This window comes from Cricetulus griseus, chromosome 5 (assembly GCF_003668045.3).
Source record: "Cricetulus griseus strain 17A/GY chromosome 5, alternate assembly CriGri-PICRH-1.0, whole genome shotgun sequence".
Lineage (NCBI taxonomy): Eukaryota > Metazoa > Chordata > Mammalia > Rodentia > Cricetidae > Cricetulus > Cricetulus griseus.
In genome coordinates this window covers 85,871,556-85,887,479 of record NC_048598.1, presented here as the reverse complement: position 1 = coordinate 85,887,479, position 15,924 = coordinate 85,871,556, and the positions used below count along the sequence as shown (strand labels likewise).

General features: G+C 43.3%; 1 protein-coding gene and 1 long non-coding RNA gene across 7 annotated transcripts in view; one reads left to right on the top strand and one right to left on the bottom strand.

The window, feature by feature from the left end:
- Nucleotides 1–15,924, top strand: part of Thada (THADA armadillo repeat containing) — a 293,342-nt gene that overhangs the window by 221,516 nt on the left and 55,902 nt on the right. The window lies entirely within an intron of this gene.
- Nucleotides 3,717–13,407, bottom strand: LOC118238846. The gene is made up of 3 exons (XR_004770128.1): nt 13,287–13,407; nt 11,897–12,275; nt 3,717–4,793 (listed from the first exon to the last, which is right to left on the bottom strand). It is a non-coding gene; the product is annotated as an uncharacterized LOC118238846 (long non-coding RNA).

The following is a 15,924-nucleotide window of genomic DNA, read 5'->3' as shown; positions in this document are numbered from 1 at the left end:
ATGAGCTCCAGGCCACAGATTGAAAAAGATTTTCACCAGTCCAAACTGGAATGCAGGATAATGAGCCTGCAACTGGTTAAAGTAAGCCTCTCCTAATTGATTAGGCCTGTCTAAGGAGATTCTGAGTACAGGCAGGCCAGGCCTTTCCTCTCTTGGGTTTAGCTTGTCCATGATTTGTTGCCTTCAGTAAATATGTTCAGGCTGTCAAAGTCCAGCTCTGTCCATATGGAGCTCCGTTCCCAAATTCAAACCAATTTAAAGAATTTTGTGGGACAAAGGTTGAAGCTACCTTACCTTGGCCATGCAGAGGTAATGAGGACACAGAGTCCTCCCTACATCCAGTAGTATAGGACTGTATTGGTTTATGGGGACCACATCCTAGTGTAGCCAGGCATACACCTGTAATCCCAGCACTAGAGAGGTAGAGACAGAAGATCGGTAGTTCAAGGCTACACTTATGTTCTAAACCAGCCTGGGCTACATGAGATCCTGTCTCTCAAAAAAAAAAAAAAAAAAAAAGTCCCAGCTGTGCCTCTCATTACAACATAGTTATGAATATTGTCCCCTTATATTCTTGAGAGTACTCAGGCTTGTACAATAAAATATTGGTCATTCTAGCTGTAAGGAACCTCTGTGTTGCATCCGCTTTAGGTTACACTTGCATTGACTGGGGTCCAGAGATTATAAAAATAATTAAGTCTGATGCTGCCAAATAAGCTGTCCCAGAATTTTGCCATTCATGTCTGTATCTGCAGATTTGTCTAAAAAGGCCTGCTTACTAACCTCTTCACCAGGGTACTTCAGAGTTGTGTGTTGGGAATCACTGGTCCAGCTCTGTCCATAGGGAACCCTGTTCCCAAACTCCAACTCCCTTAAAGTACACTGTGGGGGCCATGGGCATATGAAACCACCTCACCCAGATGTGCACTGTGTATAGTCTGGTGTGAAAGGATCAGTTCTTGGAAGCTATAATGGCTTCTCCCCAACTCCCTTCTCATTCTTTGTTTATGGGGACTGTCACAAAGATGGCGTTGGGGTCTTTTAATAATCCTGTCCTCCAAAAATTATAACATATACTCCAATTAAGTATAATCACACACTATCTTCAGGAAACTCAACAGTATTTCTCTTGCATACATACTGTTCCTCTTAGCGTCCTTTGTTTATGGAATAAGATATGATGGGAACAGAGCATTATACTCTTTCTCCAGTGTGTCAGCCATAGCTCTAAATGTATTGTCCCCTTATATTCTTAAGAATTTAAGAATATAAATTCTCAGTGGGGCAGAAACTAGCCCCAAGTAGCAATTGAGCATTTGACAAATGTAGCTGCTCCAAATAGAGATGTTCTATAGATATAAAATGTACAGCAGATTTCAGAGGATCCCACCATTAGGGAGGCTAATGCAAGAGGACTGCAAATTTAAGGCCAGCCTGGGCTACATACACATCACAACACTGTCTTTGAAATTCCTAAATGAGCAGGACTAGTGAATAGCTCAGAGAGTGAGGGCACTGGCTGCCAACCCTGACAGCTGGAGACTGATCCCCAGAACCCAAGTGGTGGACGGAGAGAACCAACCCCAGAAAGTGTTCATGTGACCTCCACACAATCACCATGGCACACTCATGCCCACACACACATACATAATTAAGTAATTAATTAATTCAAATAGAGTTTAAATACTAAAACTAGATAATTTCCCCAACTTTATACTGGAAAGGTAATCTTTCATTGGAAAGGTAATCTTTTGACATCATTAAAATTTTAAATGTATTGTGAAAATAATTTCCTGAGTTTTTCCCACTCCTTAGTCAAAATGTGAGGAGCTGGGGGATAGCTGGTGACTCATTATATGTCTGGCGTGTGCAAAAGCCCAGACTCAATCCCAGAACCTCAAAAAAATGAAGTCAACTACTAAGCCAAGTGTACTGGCTCACAGCTGCACTCCAGTATCTGGGAAACCAAAACTGGAGAACGGCCATGGGTTTGCGGTCAGCCTGGTCTACACAGCAAGTTCCAGGCCAGCCAAGGCTGAATAGTGAGACCTTGTCTCAAAAATATTAAAAAAAAAAAAGTACTACTAAAATAGGAAGAAAAAGAAAGAAGTAAGAAAAAGGAACAAAACTATCACTGAATACATGTACTTAACTTTGTTAGACGAGGGGTGTGAAAAGGGGCAAAGTAGGGAGCAGAGATTTTCATATCACATTGTTCATATCATATTGGGCAGTATCGATTTTTTGTCCAGACCTTTGGGAATTGACCTCATAAGCCACAAAATATATGATGTATGCATACATGACGTGTGTGTGTGTGTGTGTGTGTGTGTGTGTGTGTGAATGCTGTATTCATAGAATGTACCCACATAGCAGTAAGTTTTCCCTCCTGTGAAGAACTGGGTCTCTAGAATTAACCAAATGTCAGGCAAGGTAGTGATTGGGATGGACAGTGTTCTCCATGTTCAAAACCCTGACCTTGCAAGAATGAAGTCTGCTCTTGTGGTTCACGCATTGTTGCCAGCAGCATCTGAGCACTGCGTAAATCTGTCACCAAACAAGTGGTCCCTTAGACTGTATATAGATCCATTTGTTTCCAAAACATACCATCATCATATTAGATTCATCTTGTGAGCTCCCAGAGAGACTGGACCATGGCTTAGACTCTTTGTCACCTAGCTAAGCACTATAGCAGCCTCTCATGAAATGGGCTGATTATCAACTGATTGTTTGAAATACAGTTTTCATCAGTTTTAAAAATAGTCCATTTGTTGTCAAGATACTTAATTTTTTGAGACATTTTTCTCAACTGTAAATGAGAATAATGAAAGCATCTGTGGAGCCAGCAGGAAGACTCAGCCTAGCACCCAGAGTTCCATTCCAGAACTGACATGATGGAAGGAGAGCGCTGACTCCCTCATATCCCGTAGCCTCCACAGGTGCTATGGCACTCAACCTTATCCCCACCATAAAGAATGTAAAACAGTTAAAAAATAATCCAGTGATTCTTTTTCCAAAGAATCTGTATTGTAGAGTAGTAGGCCGTTATAGTATGCAAGCCTCATCAGAGAATATGCTTCTTGTAAGAACGGCACTCAGAACTACTGGTCCCTGTGGATTCCTTTGTATCCACCGTCATCGTCTGGAAACCTGCATCCAGCCTGGTCCTTGCAGTCCCTCACAGTCACAGTTCTCCTTCCCATGGTTAACATTTAAGAAAGCAGAAATGCTCACGTGCCTGCTCAGGCTGTCAGGAATCTGCTTGGTCACAGCTGTCTCTACCCCTTGACTGATGTGGACAGAGAGTTTGGTTGTTGTTGTTGTTGTTTACTTGCATTCATGAGAGATGCTAGTGTCAGATTTATGTTGAGCACATGTGTCCAGAACTAGTGTGGACTGTGCCTTGGGCTAAGAAAGAAGGTCCACAGGAAAGTTGTTTCTCCTTGGGGTTGCTGGCTTTGTAGGGGAGGTCATAGTCAGTTTCTGACAAATAGCAGGTTTCAGAAGATGAACAAAGAAATGGATATGACCAACAGAGAGGAAGTCTGTGCCATCTTCAAAGAATTGGAGTGTTTGAAGTTTGGGGTTCAAAGCCAAGCAAGTGTTACTGAAAGTGAAGCTGGCAAGCCAGAAACAAAGTCACAGAGAGCCCCACAGGCCAAATCCAAACAGTCATTTGACTATAAGCAAAGGAGTTACTGTGTGTCATAAAACATAGTGGAGTTATGTGGGTTTAAAACAGCATGGCTTTTCTGTGTCTGGACTCTCTGGATTCCCAGCACCCTTAAAGAGCCAAGTTCTTACAAAGAATGCAACTGAAGATTTTTGGGGTGGTACACTTTTTAAATGTTTTCTTTATTTGTATTTGTTGTGTACATACTCTCGTACCACAGCATGGTCAGAGCATGGTCATAGAGGACAGCTTTCCCTCTCTGGTTTCCTCCTTCCACCGCAAGAACCCCTGGGAATCAAACTTAGGTTTTCAGGCTCAGTCGAAGGTGCTTCTACCTGCTGAGCCATTTTGACAGCCTGCATTCACTTTTGGTCCTGGCAAACCTAGAACTTGCTCTGTTGAGCAGGCTGAACTTCAAATCACATAGCTCTGCCTGCCTCTGCCTCCCGAGTGCTGGAATTACAAATGCATTTAGCAAGTCCAGTGCTACCAAACATTCATTCACCAACTCTCAGGGATGTTTGCTTGGTCATCATAATCAATACTGGGGGTGTGGGAGACGGAGAATGGAGGACCAGGCCAGAATGAAAGGCAGCAGTGCTAAAAAATAGTTTAGGATGGTGGAGTTGAAGGGCACTTCTTCCTTATTTCCATTTACTAATTATGTACAACTCAGCTTCATCCCTGCATACACACAAACATTTTCATTACAGTTTTGTGGGTGCTGTACATACACACATTCAGACACAAGCATTTTCATTATAGTTTTTTGGGTGCTACATGCGAACACTCACACACAATTTTCTGGAGTTGGTTCTCCTCGTCTGTCATGTGGGTTCTGGAGATTGAACTTGGGTCATGGGGTTGTTGGCAAGCACCTTCGCCCACTGAACCACCTTGCCTGTCTGTTACAATTACAAAATCAATGTATTTATAAATGGGACTAATTACCAAAATACATAAAGCACTGTTTTCAGGGAGATTTTGGGTTGGGTTTTAGATGGAGGAGGCTCTGCCCACCTCTCTTGAACTTTGTTCTGTAAGTGGCACTCAAAGGCCATTCCCATCTCTGAAATATCTTAGAACCACCTAGAAGGTCTGGAGACACAACGAGAAAAACCTGGAAGGAGAAAAGCAGAGAGGATCATTAGAAAAACCTATAATAGTGACATGTTCTGTGCACTTCAAATGTTCATCGTAGTACTTCTACATCTCTTGAGGTTTCCTCACCCATTAATTGCATTTTAAAAAGTCCAAATCTGGGGTTGTGTTTGGAGAGTTTTGAAGTGATTTAAACCCATATGGACACTGTGTCCCCTGTATTCTTTTTTCCTTTTCTGTCATTATCAGCATACGTCATCCTACTGCAGGAAGGAAAATAAGTCTCAGCTGCCAGGCCTGTGCAAGAGTGCACAAAAAATTAGAATTAAAGTTCTAATCTTAAATCCAACCTATGTTACCTGTTCTCAGCTAGTAAAAATTTCCACTAAAATATTTATTTGCTAAAATAGTCTATAGTACTTGCTAAATGTTTGTCTTAATTAGGGTTTCTATTGCTGTCAAGAGACAGCATGGCCATGGCAACTCTTATAAAGGAAAGCATTTAATTGGGGTGGCTCACTTATAGTTTCAGAAGTTCAGTCCGTTATCATCATGTTGGGGAGCATGGCAGTGTGCAGGCAGAGATGGTGCTGGAGAAGTAGCTGAGAGTCCTACACCTTGCAGGCAACAGGAAGTTGTCTGAGACACTGGGCTGTATCCTGAGCATAAGAAACTTCAAAAACTGTGGTGATACACTTTCTCCAACAAGGCCGCACTCCTAATAGTGCCACTCCCTATGAGATTATGGGGACCAATTACGTTCAAACTACCACAGTATTTATCTACTTTGCTATGAAAAGTCAGACTTCCTGTTTGCCTATAAACTCACCCCTTAATTTTTTTCACAGCTATTGAGTTGGATAATTACCACATATTTAAATAAACATCATACTTAGGTGTTTGGACTCTATTTTTAGCTCGTGTGTGTGTGTGTGTGTGTGTGTGTGTGTGTGTGTGTGTGTGTGTGTGTGTGTGTGTGTGTGTGTGTGTTTCCTTTCCTAGGCTCCATTTTATGAATTTTGTCGCTGTTGCTATTCTTTTTGAGACAGAGTCTCATGTAGTCCAGGCTAGCCTCAAAATTAATATGTAGCCAATGATGACCTTGAACCTATGCCAAACTAGGGACTGAACTCAGCCTCCTACATGCCCTAATAACCAACCCCATTTTACTGACTTTGTGACGGTTGTTTTATACTTATCTGTATTCATATGTATTTCAATCTATTGAAATATGAATCTTGAAGGTGTTTGTTAATGAAGAACTGGCATCACAGTTTTAGCTAAAGAAGAGCATGTCCTTCCTACACTCTTGTGATGCTGGGGATTGAACAGGTCCTTGCAGTTGGTAGACTAGCACCCTACCACTGAGTTGTGTCCTCAGCACTCTATACTCATTGTTTCCAGACAATTGTTTCCAGGACCTTGCTAAGGTGCCTGGGCTGACCAGGAACTCTCCTTCTTCCTACCTCAGCCTTGCTTTGTACTCCTTTGTATATGGGTCTCTGGAGGCGGCTTCCCTGGCTCTGGGTTGTATGCAGGATGCCTATTCTGCTAAATAAGATACTGTTTCAGTTTCATCTCCCTTGTCATGGTTAATAATAATGGACACCTTTTGTTGACTGTTGGTTAGCTCTTGTGCCAAACATTCCTGTGCGTGAATAGGGGAGATGCTGGTGTTCCCTCATTATACACGAGTACACTGAGACTCAGAGAACTCGTGTGTGTGTTCTAAGGTATGAGAGCCTGAGCTCTCTGTCTCCCCACAGGAGCCCCCGACATTCTTCCTGGATCCAGCCCCAGGCTTCATTCCCTCTGCTGCAGCTTCTAAATTGTAGTTTATAGTGTCATCCCTGCCTAAGAGTGTGGAGCCATCCAAGAGCATACTTGGGACTCAGGTATATCACTAGAAAGAGAGCATTTGCCACTCTGGTGAGGACCTGCCCTTTTTGCCTTTGAAAATGGACATTCTTAGGGCCACCACACCAACACTTGCCAGTAGCAGCTGCTGGGGACTGTTCTGGGGTTTCTTCATTAGTTGAGATTCACAGGTCAGATCTCACCACTCTACCAAGTATGATAAACACTCCTTCAGTTGGCATCTTATTTTATAATTGATATTATTTTCCTTCTAGATGCACTAAAAGTGACCAGCTCACAGGAGTGAAGTCAGAGTCCTAACTGGTCTAACTGCAGTGTGCCTTGTGGATGGGTATTAGATGAGGCCACAGGCACTCTGTATACAGCTCAGGTGCTGAGTGCTGTCAGCCCTCCCCCCAGCCAGCTTAGGTGCTGAAGGTGGTCAGATGGTGAAGTCTGCAGCTATTCAGCAATGCTTGTGTTTTTCATTGCTCAGAACATGAACAGGCCGTACATGGTGTGAAGAAATACAGTCCATGATTTTTTATGATCTCAGAACTTCCTCTACTTAGTTCCTCTGAAATACCCTGAACAGTTAACAGAGAATAAACACTGGCAACCTACAAACTCCTGCTTTGGTTATCCTGTCTAATTAGGTTAAGTGTAACCAATCCCATCTGAACAAATTGAACGTGATTTGCACTGTTCCTCGGCTGCATGCAGACTTGTCTAATATGACACAGATGGTGTGAACCGCTCAGCTGGGGTGAGAGCAGAGGGGAATTGAGAACAGGTTTTAGGGTCTTCTGAGAACTTCAGATTTCTGAGCTGGCACCTATGAAACTTCAAGGAAATTGTTCAGTTTTTAGTCATCAATAGACCAGTTGTTTTTCTCCAGACACTGGACTCTGGTCTGAACTCTTGCTTTCCCCAGGGAACAGTGTGCTCTGGTGTAAGCAGCTAACTCCCTTGTGCAGGGTGGCATCAGATGAGCAGCTGAAAGTGACTCCTAGGGAGTAGTGTGTACAGAGGCCACTCTGAGAACTGCAGTTTCATGTTGTCCAGTAGGAAGATGGGGGCTGTCCCTGTGGAGAGACTTGCTCCAACGTGCAGCTGGCCACTACAGAGGGCCCACTGCCATTTCAGTGGTCCAAATTAAATGCTGGTTGTAGTGTGACACTTGGATTGAGTGTCTGTGTCTGTGATAGAACCATTTCCTGAAACTTTTTCTGACTTGCATCCTGTCCCCAGAGAAAGAACTGTTCAAATGTGCAGGATGATCTCAACTCTGTGGTTTCTGTCCTTGCAGATGTCCCCGCCTCTCCCCTCTCCAGCCCTTCATTACCAGCCATCAGGAACTAGCTGGCCCTGTCTATTAAATTGCAGTGCACAGAGGTTTTTAAACGTCAGTTCTAGGGCTGGAGAGATGGCTCAGAGGTTAAGAGTACTGGCTGCTCTTCCAGAGGACCTGACTTTCCACTGACTCAGAAGTCTCCGTCCTGGGGCTCTCAAGATGTAGCTCTGTTGGTAGAATGCTTGCCTAGCATGGATAAGTCCCAAATTTGATATCCAGGACTTTATAAACTTGGTCATGGTGGCATATGCCTGTGATCCCTGCACTCGGGAGATAGAGGTAGAAGGATCAGGGGCCATCTCCAGCCACATAGTAAGTTTGAAGCCATCAAGGGCTACATGATACCCTGTCTCAAAATATAAGTCTCCAGTGATTTGTTGTTTGTTACTGATGTTCTGTAGTTTTTATCATCCACACCATGTGTGTCTTTCATTACTGATCTTTTGTCCTGCAGCTTTTATGAGCTAATGTATTAACTTTGATTAGCATGTGGGGGTGTGGTGTGGATCCCTTAGGGTTTTCTGTATCCAAGACCATGTAATTTGCAATAGAAATAGTTTTTACTTCTTTATTTCAGCCTGGGTGCATATTGTTATTCTTGCCTAATTCCTCCAGCTAGAATCCCTGGAACATTGTGAAGACAGGAGTGTTAGGAGCAGGCATCCTTGTCTTGTTCCTGATCTCAAGCTAGATGATGCTAGCTGTGGGTTTTCATGAATGCCTTTGTCAAAATATGAAGTCTCTGTTTCCAGTTGGTTGACTTTTTTTAAATACTAAAAGGGTGTCAGATCTTGACAAGTGCTTTTTCTGTGTCTGCTAAGCTGATAATGTCCTTTCTTCTTTCTTTCTTTCTTCCTTTCTTTCTTTCTTTTTCTTTTTTTTTTTAATTTGAGACAAAAATCTCACTGTATCTCCGGCTGGTCTGCATGGCCCAGGCTAGCCTCTAACTCAGTAATCCTCTGTCTGGTGCTAGGATTGTATGCATGAGCTGCCATGTCACAGACTCTGAGAGTAGGATTTGTATTCTTGATTGTGACTTTTTACATGCTAAGTTAGTATTCTAATGTATAGTTGTTTATGGATAGTTTATTAACAGTCTGTGGACATGCTGGATATCTGTCCAAGATGGAGCTCTGAACATTCACAAAGAACATTCGAACTCTGATTATTCTTGGATTAAAAAAAAAAAAAAAACCTAAGAAGGAGATTGTTAGGCCATGAAGTAAAAAGAAGCACCCAGAATGCTTATCCAAAGAGCTGCTCAATTTGTATTCCCCCCAGAAGGGTGGTCCATTTGCTCCATGTTCTTGTCAACACTTAGTATCATCACCTGCAGCTTAGCTATTGCACTGAATGTGTGTAGTGTTTCCTAACTTGAAGTTACATTTCCTTCATGATTGATTAGGTTGAGCATCTTTCCATGTGCAGTATTTGCTCTTTTTTGCAAAGTATCTATTGAACATTTTATACAACTCTCAGGTAAATTGGTGTTTGTCTTATTGTTGAGCTTGTAAGTTCTTTTGGCGTGTGTGTGTGTGTGTGTGTGTGTGTGTGTGTGTGTGTGTGTGTGTGTACATGTATGTGCCCTCAGACACATGCGAAGACAGCCTGTGGGAGTCAGTTCTTTCCTTCTACCATGTGGGCTCTGGGAATCTGACTCAGGGCATTAACTTGGCAGCAAGAGCTTTTATCCACCTAGTCATCTTGTAGGCCTGAGGCTTTGTTTCTTATTCTCCATGTGAGTTTCTTATAGAGACAGGCATTTGGGGATAGTTTTTTCCTGTCTTTGACTTTCATTTTCATTTCCTTAACGGTGTCTTTGAAGAGCACACATTCTTAATTTTGAGAATGTCCAGTTGATGGTTTTCTTTTTTTTTCTTTCCCTTTTCCTCTTCCTCCCTCCTCCCTCCTCCTCACTATCCCCCCCCTTCTTCCTTCCTTTTTTGTGGAAAGAGTTGTTTTGTTTTTGGTTTTATTTGATTGGTTGGTTAGTTGGTGTTGGTTAGTTGGTGTAGTTTGGTTTAATCAGGGTCTCCTTGTATAGCATAGGCTGGCTTAGAACTCATAGCATAGTCCCAGATGGCTTTGAACTATCTTCTTGCCTTCTCCAGAATGCAAGGATAATAGGTGTGCACCATCATCCCTGTTTTGTGCTTTTTTTTTTTTTTTTTTTTTTTTTTTTTTTTTTTTTTTTTTTTTTTGTCCCCTAGTTAAGAAGTCTTTGTTATCTGCCAGTCACAAAGATATTCTTTCATACTTTCTTCTAAAACTTAGTAGGATTTTGTTTTGGTGGTTGGTTGGTTGGCTGGCTGGCTGGCTGGTTGGTTGGCTGGCTGGCTGGCTGGTTTGTGGTGCTGGGGATCAGCTCAGGGCTTTGGATCTGCTAGGCAAGCACTCACACACAACTACTGAGTTGCATCCTTAGCTCTAAAGCTTTATGGTTCTAGGTTTTACACTTTTATGTTTCATGATCTACATCTATGTAATTCATGTATATGCTGTGAGATAAATGTCTTTATATGATTATCAGTTATTCTTGTACCATTATTTCTTTGACACATTTTTTCTGTCCCTTGCCCACTTCTTTACTCCTTTAAGTTAGGTCACCTGAAGTTGTCCTACAGGTACCCCACATTTGGGGCTTCTTTTTCCTTCTTCTTTCTTTGTGTGTTTCAGTTCTCATAGCTTCTTTTCTGTATCTCCAGGTTAACTCTTCTTGTGTGTTATTTAATTGCTGTTGATTCTGTCCATGTGTTTTTATTTCAGGCATTGTACTGTTCATTTCTAGAAGTTCCACTTGTATCCTTTATATCTTTTGTATTTCTCTTCATGTTTAGTTTTTTTCTAGAGTCTTTACCATGAGTAGCATATTTTATATTAACTATTTTCATGACCATGCTTCTCATTACATATTATTTCTGCATCTGTTTCTTTTTTATTAATTTTCCTTCTCATCTTGGGTCCCACTTTAAAATGAGCCTTTGGGAGCTTAAGGAATTGAATTGTTCAGCCCACTGTGGCTCTCTTGTCCTGATTCTCCTGGCCCTATGCAGTTTCTCTCTGTGTGTACAGAGGTGTGGAGCCAGATGCTATGACCCTTGACCTGCAACTGAGCTGACCACCAGGGCCTCTTACTCTTTGAGCACTTCCTCTCCAGAAATGTCTCCCACCACCTGCAGCCTGACCCTCCCAACCCTAATCTCATCATCCGGCCTCTGCACTAGGGCTTTGGTTCTGTCCATGAGGATATGCCCTGCCCCGTCCAGTGGGTAAAAACAAGAATTCATACATCTTCCAGTTTCCATTGTTTGTGGTTGATGATAATTCCTGCAGGAATCCTCCAAAAACAGTGCAGATACAAATTCACTTCCTCTGTCTCATTTTGACACTTCTTTTATTCCTTCAGCTATAAGATAAAGGCAGTACCCTCAGAAGACCGGGGAGAAGTCATAACAATTTATGAAAACTTACTGAAAAATCATAAAGAGGAAAAAGCTAACGCTGTGAAAACGCAGCTGTCTGGAAGCTAAATGGCTTCTAGCGATTTGGTGTCTTAGACCATTTTCTGTTGCTAGAAACATCCTAGACAAGGTAATTTATAGAGAAAATAGTTTGTTTTGCTCACAGTTTTAGAAGTGAAAGAACGTGGTGACAGCACCTGGAGCAGGCCTACTGCGCTGTCATCCACGGCAGAGGACAACTTCTGTTGACAGCTTCCTGGCCCAGGTGTCCCTCCTCTTTTTATTAAGGCACTGCCCCTCTGGATCAGGGGCTCAGCTTCCTCTGATGCTTGTTACCACCCAGTTAAATTTCCACCCTCTTACTGCCTCATGTGGAGATGAAATCTCACCGTGAGTTTTGGTGGGGGACATGCAAACAGTAATGCTGGGTGCATTCCCCCCGAGGCTTACCATCTGAAGCTCAAGTGACAGGAGTCCCTCAACTCCTTCCTCTATGCTGTTCTTCACAGCCCAACCAGATTCTGCTGAACTTACGATCTGGGAGCCCCTCCTTGTAGACCACGAGTCCTGCAGTTTGTCTGTGATCCAATGCTGCCAGAGACATCTTTGGTCTTTGCTTTTGTTTCTTAAGGTGCACACAATAGAGCTCAGGCAGTCTCCAGACTGTCTTATAACACTGCCAAGGGACTGAAGTGGTTGGCCCAATCCCTCTCAGTGGAGGTAAGACAACAGAAGTAGGCCCAGGTACTGAGAGGAGTCTCTCCACCCAGCTGTAATCCTCAGAGTGCTTTTCATGCTGTCTCCGGTTGCCTCAAGATGTCAGAGAAGCCTAAAATCCAGTATGAGAAACAGGTTAACTTAAAGGGGTGCTAGGATATTATGATGGGGCAAATTCCTTCCAGTCCTGCAACTGCAGGACAGTTCTTTGAAGAAGCAGAAGCAGTCTGTGTTGGGAAATAACTGCAAGTTTGTGTTTGTAGTTTGTCGTGTGTTTATCCACAATATTTCCTGATTTGCTCCCTGTGATGGGCAAAAGCTGGGTGGAATGGAGGTGGAAGGAAGAAGTTTAAAATGCTATGGGATGGACCTGATACACTCATCTTTTCTGAACTCTGTGTTCTTGGTTTATGGCTTAACAAGTGCTCTTCACCTAGAATAGAAGGCATCCTCCATCCCCAGCAGCACATAAGAGTCCTTTGTTTAAACATACCTACCTCTGAGCTGGCCCTGGTGCACAAGCCTGTAATGCTAGCCTGAAATTTGGGCAGGAAGGTATAAAGTTCAAGGTTGTCCTCGGCTACATAGTGAGTTCCATGCCAGCCTAAAACATGATGTCCTAGGGATTGAGAAGGAGACCCATGATTCTGAGACCATAAGAACAACCAAAGTATCCTAGTTCCAGTTACTTTTGCTGCAGTGAAATACAAGTCTAAAAGCAAGTTGGTGAGGAAACCATTCATTTGGCTTATACTTCTATATCACTGTTCATTAATAAAGGAAGTCAGGACAGGAACTCAAGCAGGGCAGGAACATGGAGGCAAGAGCTAATGCAGCAGCCATGGAGGCTCCTCCTTGGCCTGCTCAGTTTGCTTTGTTATAAAACCCAAGACCACCAACTCAGGATGGCACCACCCTTAATGAGCTGGACCCTCCCCCATCAATCACTAATTAAAAAAATGCCCTACAGGCTGCCCTACAGCTGGATCTATAAAGGTATTTTCTCAGTTGAGGTTCATCCTCTCAAATGTCTTTAGCTTGTGTCAAGTTGACATACAACTAGTCAGCACAAAAGGGAAAAGGGAATATTCCCAGAGGACCAGATTTGTGATGGGGTCCATACCTATGTATGCATCTTTGAAGGATGTCAGAGAACCAGAAACAAAATCTGGCAAGAAAGAAACAGAGAAGACCTGTCTTCAAGTCCTCTCCCAGGTCCTTTTCCGTGTTTGTGACTGGAAGGGCCTCTGGGGTCAGGATTACAGTTTACTTAGAGAGGCGGGGTTAGACAGAGGAATGGAATTTCCCTTTGATAAGGAGAAGCCAAGAATTAATAAATCAGTTGATTTTGCTGTTGTTGTTGTAGTAGTTCCTATGGTTTCCTGTTCTGTACAAGTATCCCTTTTTTACTGAGAAATTGCATAACAAGACATTAACATTCACAGAGTACAAATTATCAGCTGATTATTTTTAGACCCGTTTATCAGCCATTGCACAAAAGAACTTCATTTGGCTCAGATTGTAGAGCTCACTGACCTGAGAGAAGGTGGAACACTCCACTGAACATTGAGACTTTCTGAGCCCCTCCTTTAAGGGATGCTAAGAGAAAGCTTAGGACAGTTATGTCTGCAGACATTTTTGGGGGGTGGAGGTGGGGTCTTGTATATCCCAGGATGCTCTTGAAGCCACTACAAAGCCAAGTGACCTTGAGCTTTTGATCCTCCAGCTTCCACCTCTCCAGTACTGGGATTACAGGAACCATCTCTGCCAGGACCAAGCAAACTTCACTCCAGGCCTGTCCAACTTTTTCTTTTTGGCCTTTGTCTTTTGGACAGCTCTGCATGGGACTGTTGGGATACTTTATTGAGTGACATTACAGGGAAGATGAGGAACTGTATATGTTGTTCTGGAGCTCTGTGGCTGAGAACTAGGCAAGGGGTTGGTTTCTGATGAGGGGCACCCTGCCAACGCAAACACCACAATCCCATTCAGCAGGACACCAAGAAGTAGCTGACCTCAGATGGACCAAAGTAAAGTGCATGTGGTCCCTGCCACTCCACAGCGTCAACAGTACCTGGGAATTTGCTAGAAAACAGGCTGGATCAGAAACTCTAGGGTGAGCAACTAAAATTTGAGAGTCCTAGTCCTCTTAGAGTTGGACCTCTCCATTAATTGTGTATATTCCCACTTCCTCCCTCCTTCCCTCCTCCCCTTCCCTCACTCTCTTCCTCCCTTCTTACCCCCTCATATTAATTACCTTTATACTGTAATCCCATTGTATCCATAATCATGTGGCAGAGATTGATGTCAGCCACAGATTTTCAGAATACCCTTGTTAAAACACATCTTCTATTTGGGTTTTGGGGTGTGTGAAAGGGGTATTCATTTCAGGTAGAAGGCTTGAACCCAGGACCTCATATATAGTACCATACACTCTACCAACCAAGCTCTCTCTGTGTGTGTGTGTGTGTGTGTGTGTGTGTGTGTGTGTGTGTGTGTGTGTGTGTGTGAAGGTGTTGATGCCATGTAGCCTAAGCTGGCTTTGAACTCATGACCTTGTCTCAGCCTCCCAAATACTGAGGTTACAGGTGTGTGTTACCACACCTGAGCTTTGCAAATGTCAGCTTTATATTGATTTTTTAGAAGAAGCTTTGAAGCCAGGTGTAGTGCCCCACTGCTATAATCCCCTCTGATTGAGAAGCTGAAGGAGTTGAAGGCCAACCTGGGCGGCATAGAGAGCCCTGTCTCAGGGACATTTGATAAATCTCTATGTGTAGCTCAGACCTTTTGATGGTCTACAAGCCTGCCGCTGAGATTAGCTCTTCCTCCCAAACTTGCTAAGTCATCTGGCAGTGTTGGCATCCCTGACCTGGCTAGTTAGGAATGGCACATCTCAGCTTCTAAGCTAACTCAGGCTCCATTGTTCTGGGTGCAAGGTAATACTGAAATCTACAGCCTGGGAACTGAGCCCTGCTCAGGTGGTGAGGACACAGGGTGAATGGCTGCTGAGCTGCACACGGACATGACTCATGGGGTGAGGACTCCTTCATTCCTCCCTGAGAAATGTGCAAATGTCAGCTTCCCCACAGCTGTTGTTCCCAGTGCTGGCCCTGGCAATGCTCCACCAGACCTTGGTGAAGCCATAGGGAGATGATGTTATGACACACTTTTTAAGAGCCAAGTTGTTTCCATTCCCTTAGGTGTAGAGATATAGCCTGGTGGTAATCTGCTTGCCTGGCATGAACAAGACTCCAGGCCTAACCCCCAGAACTAAAAAATGGTTTGCAATGGCACTGTGTGGTTCCATTTCCTCTTCTGTGTAGTGATATGTGGTGGGGTATTTTATTATGCTTGGGTTATCTTTGTTGACAGGGTCTTACTCTGTAGCTCAGATTGGCCTGGAATTCTACATAGCCCAGGATAACCTTAAACTTGCTGTGATTCTCCTGTCTTAGCCTCCTAAGTGCTGGGATTATACACATGGATTGCCACCATGCTCAGATAATAGTAGTTTGATTCTTTTGGTTTGGTTTGGTTTGATTTGATTTGGTTCAGTTTGTTTTTTGAGACAGGATGTAACCCATAATAGCTTTGAACTCCTGATTTTCCTGCCTTCTCCTAAGCACTGAGGTTCCAGTAGTGTACCACCACACCTAGTTATAATAAAAGTCTGGCAACTGGACTAGAGAGGTAACTTGATAGTTAAGAGCCCATGCTGTTCTTACAGAGGTTTGGTTCCCAGCACCCACAACTGGCAGTTT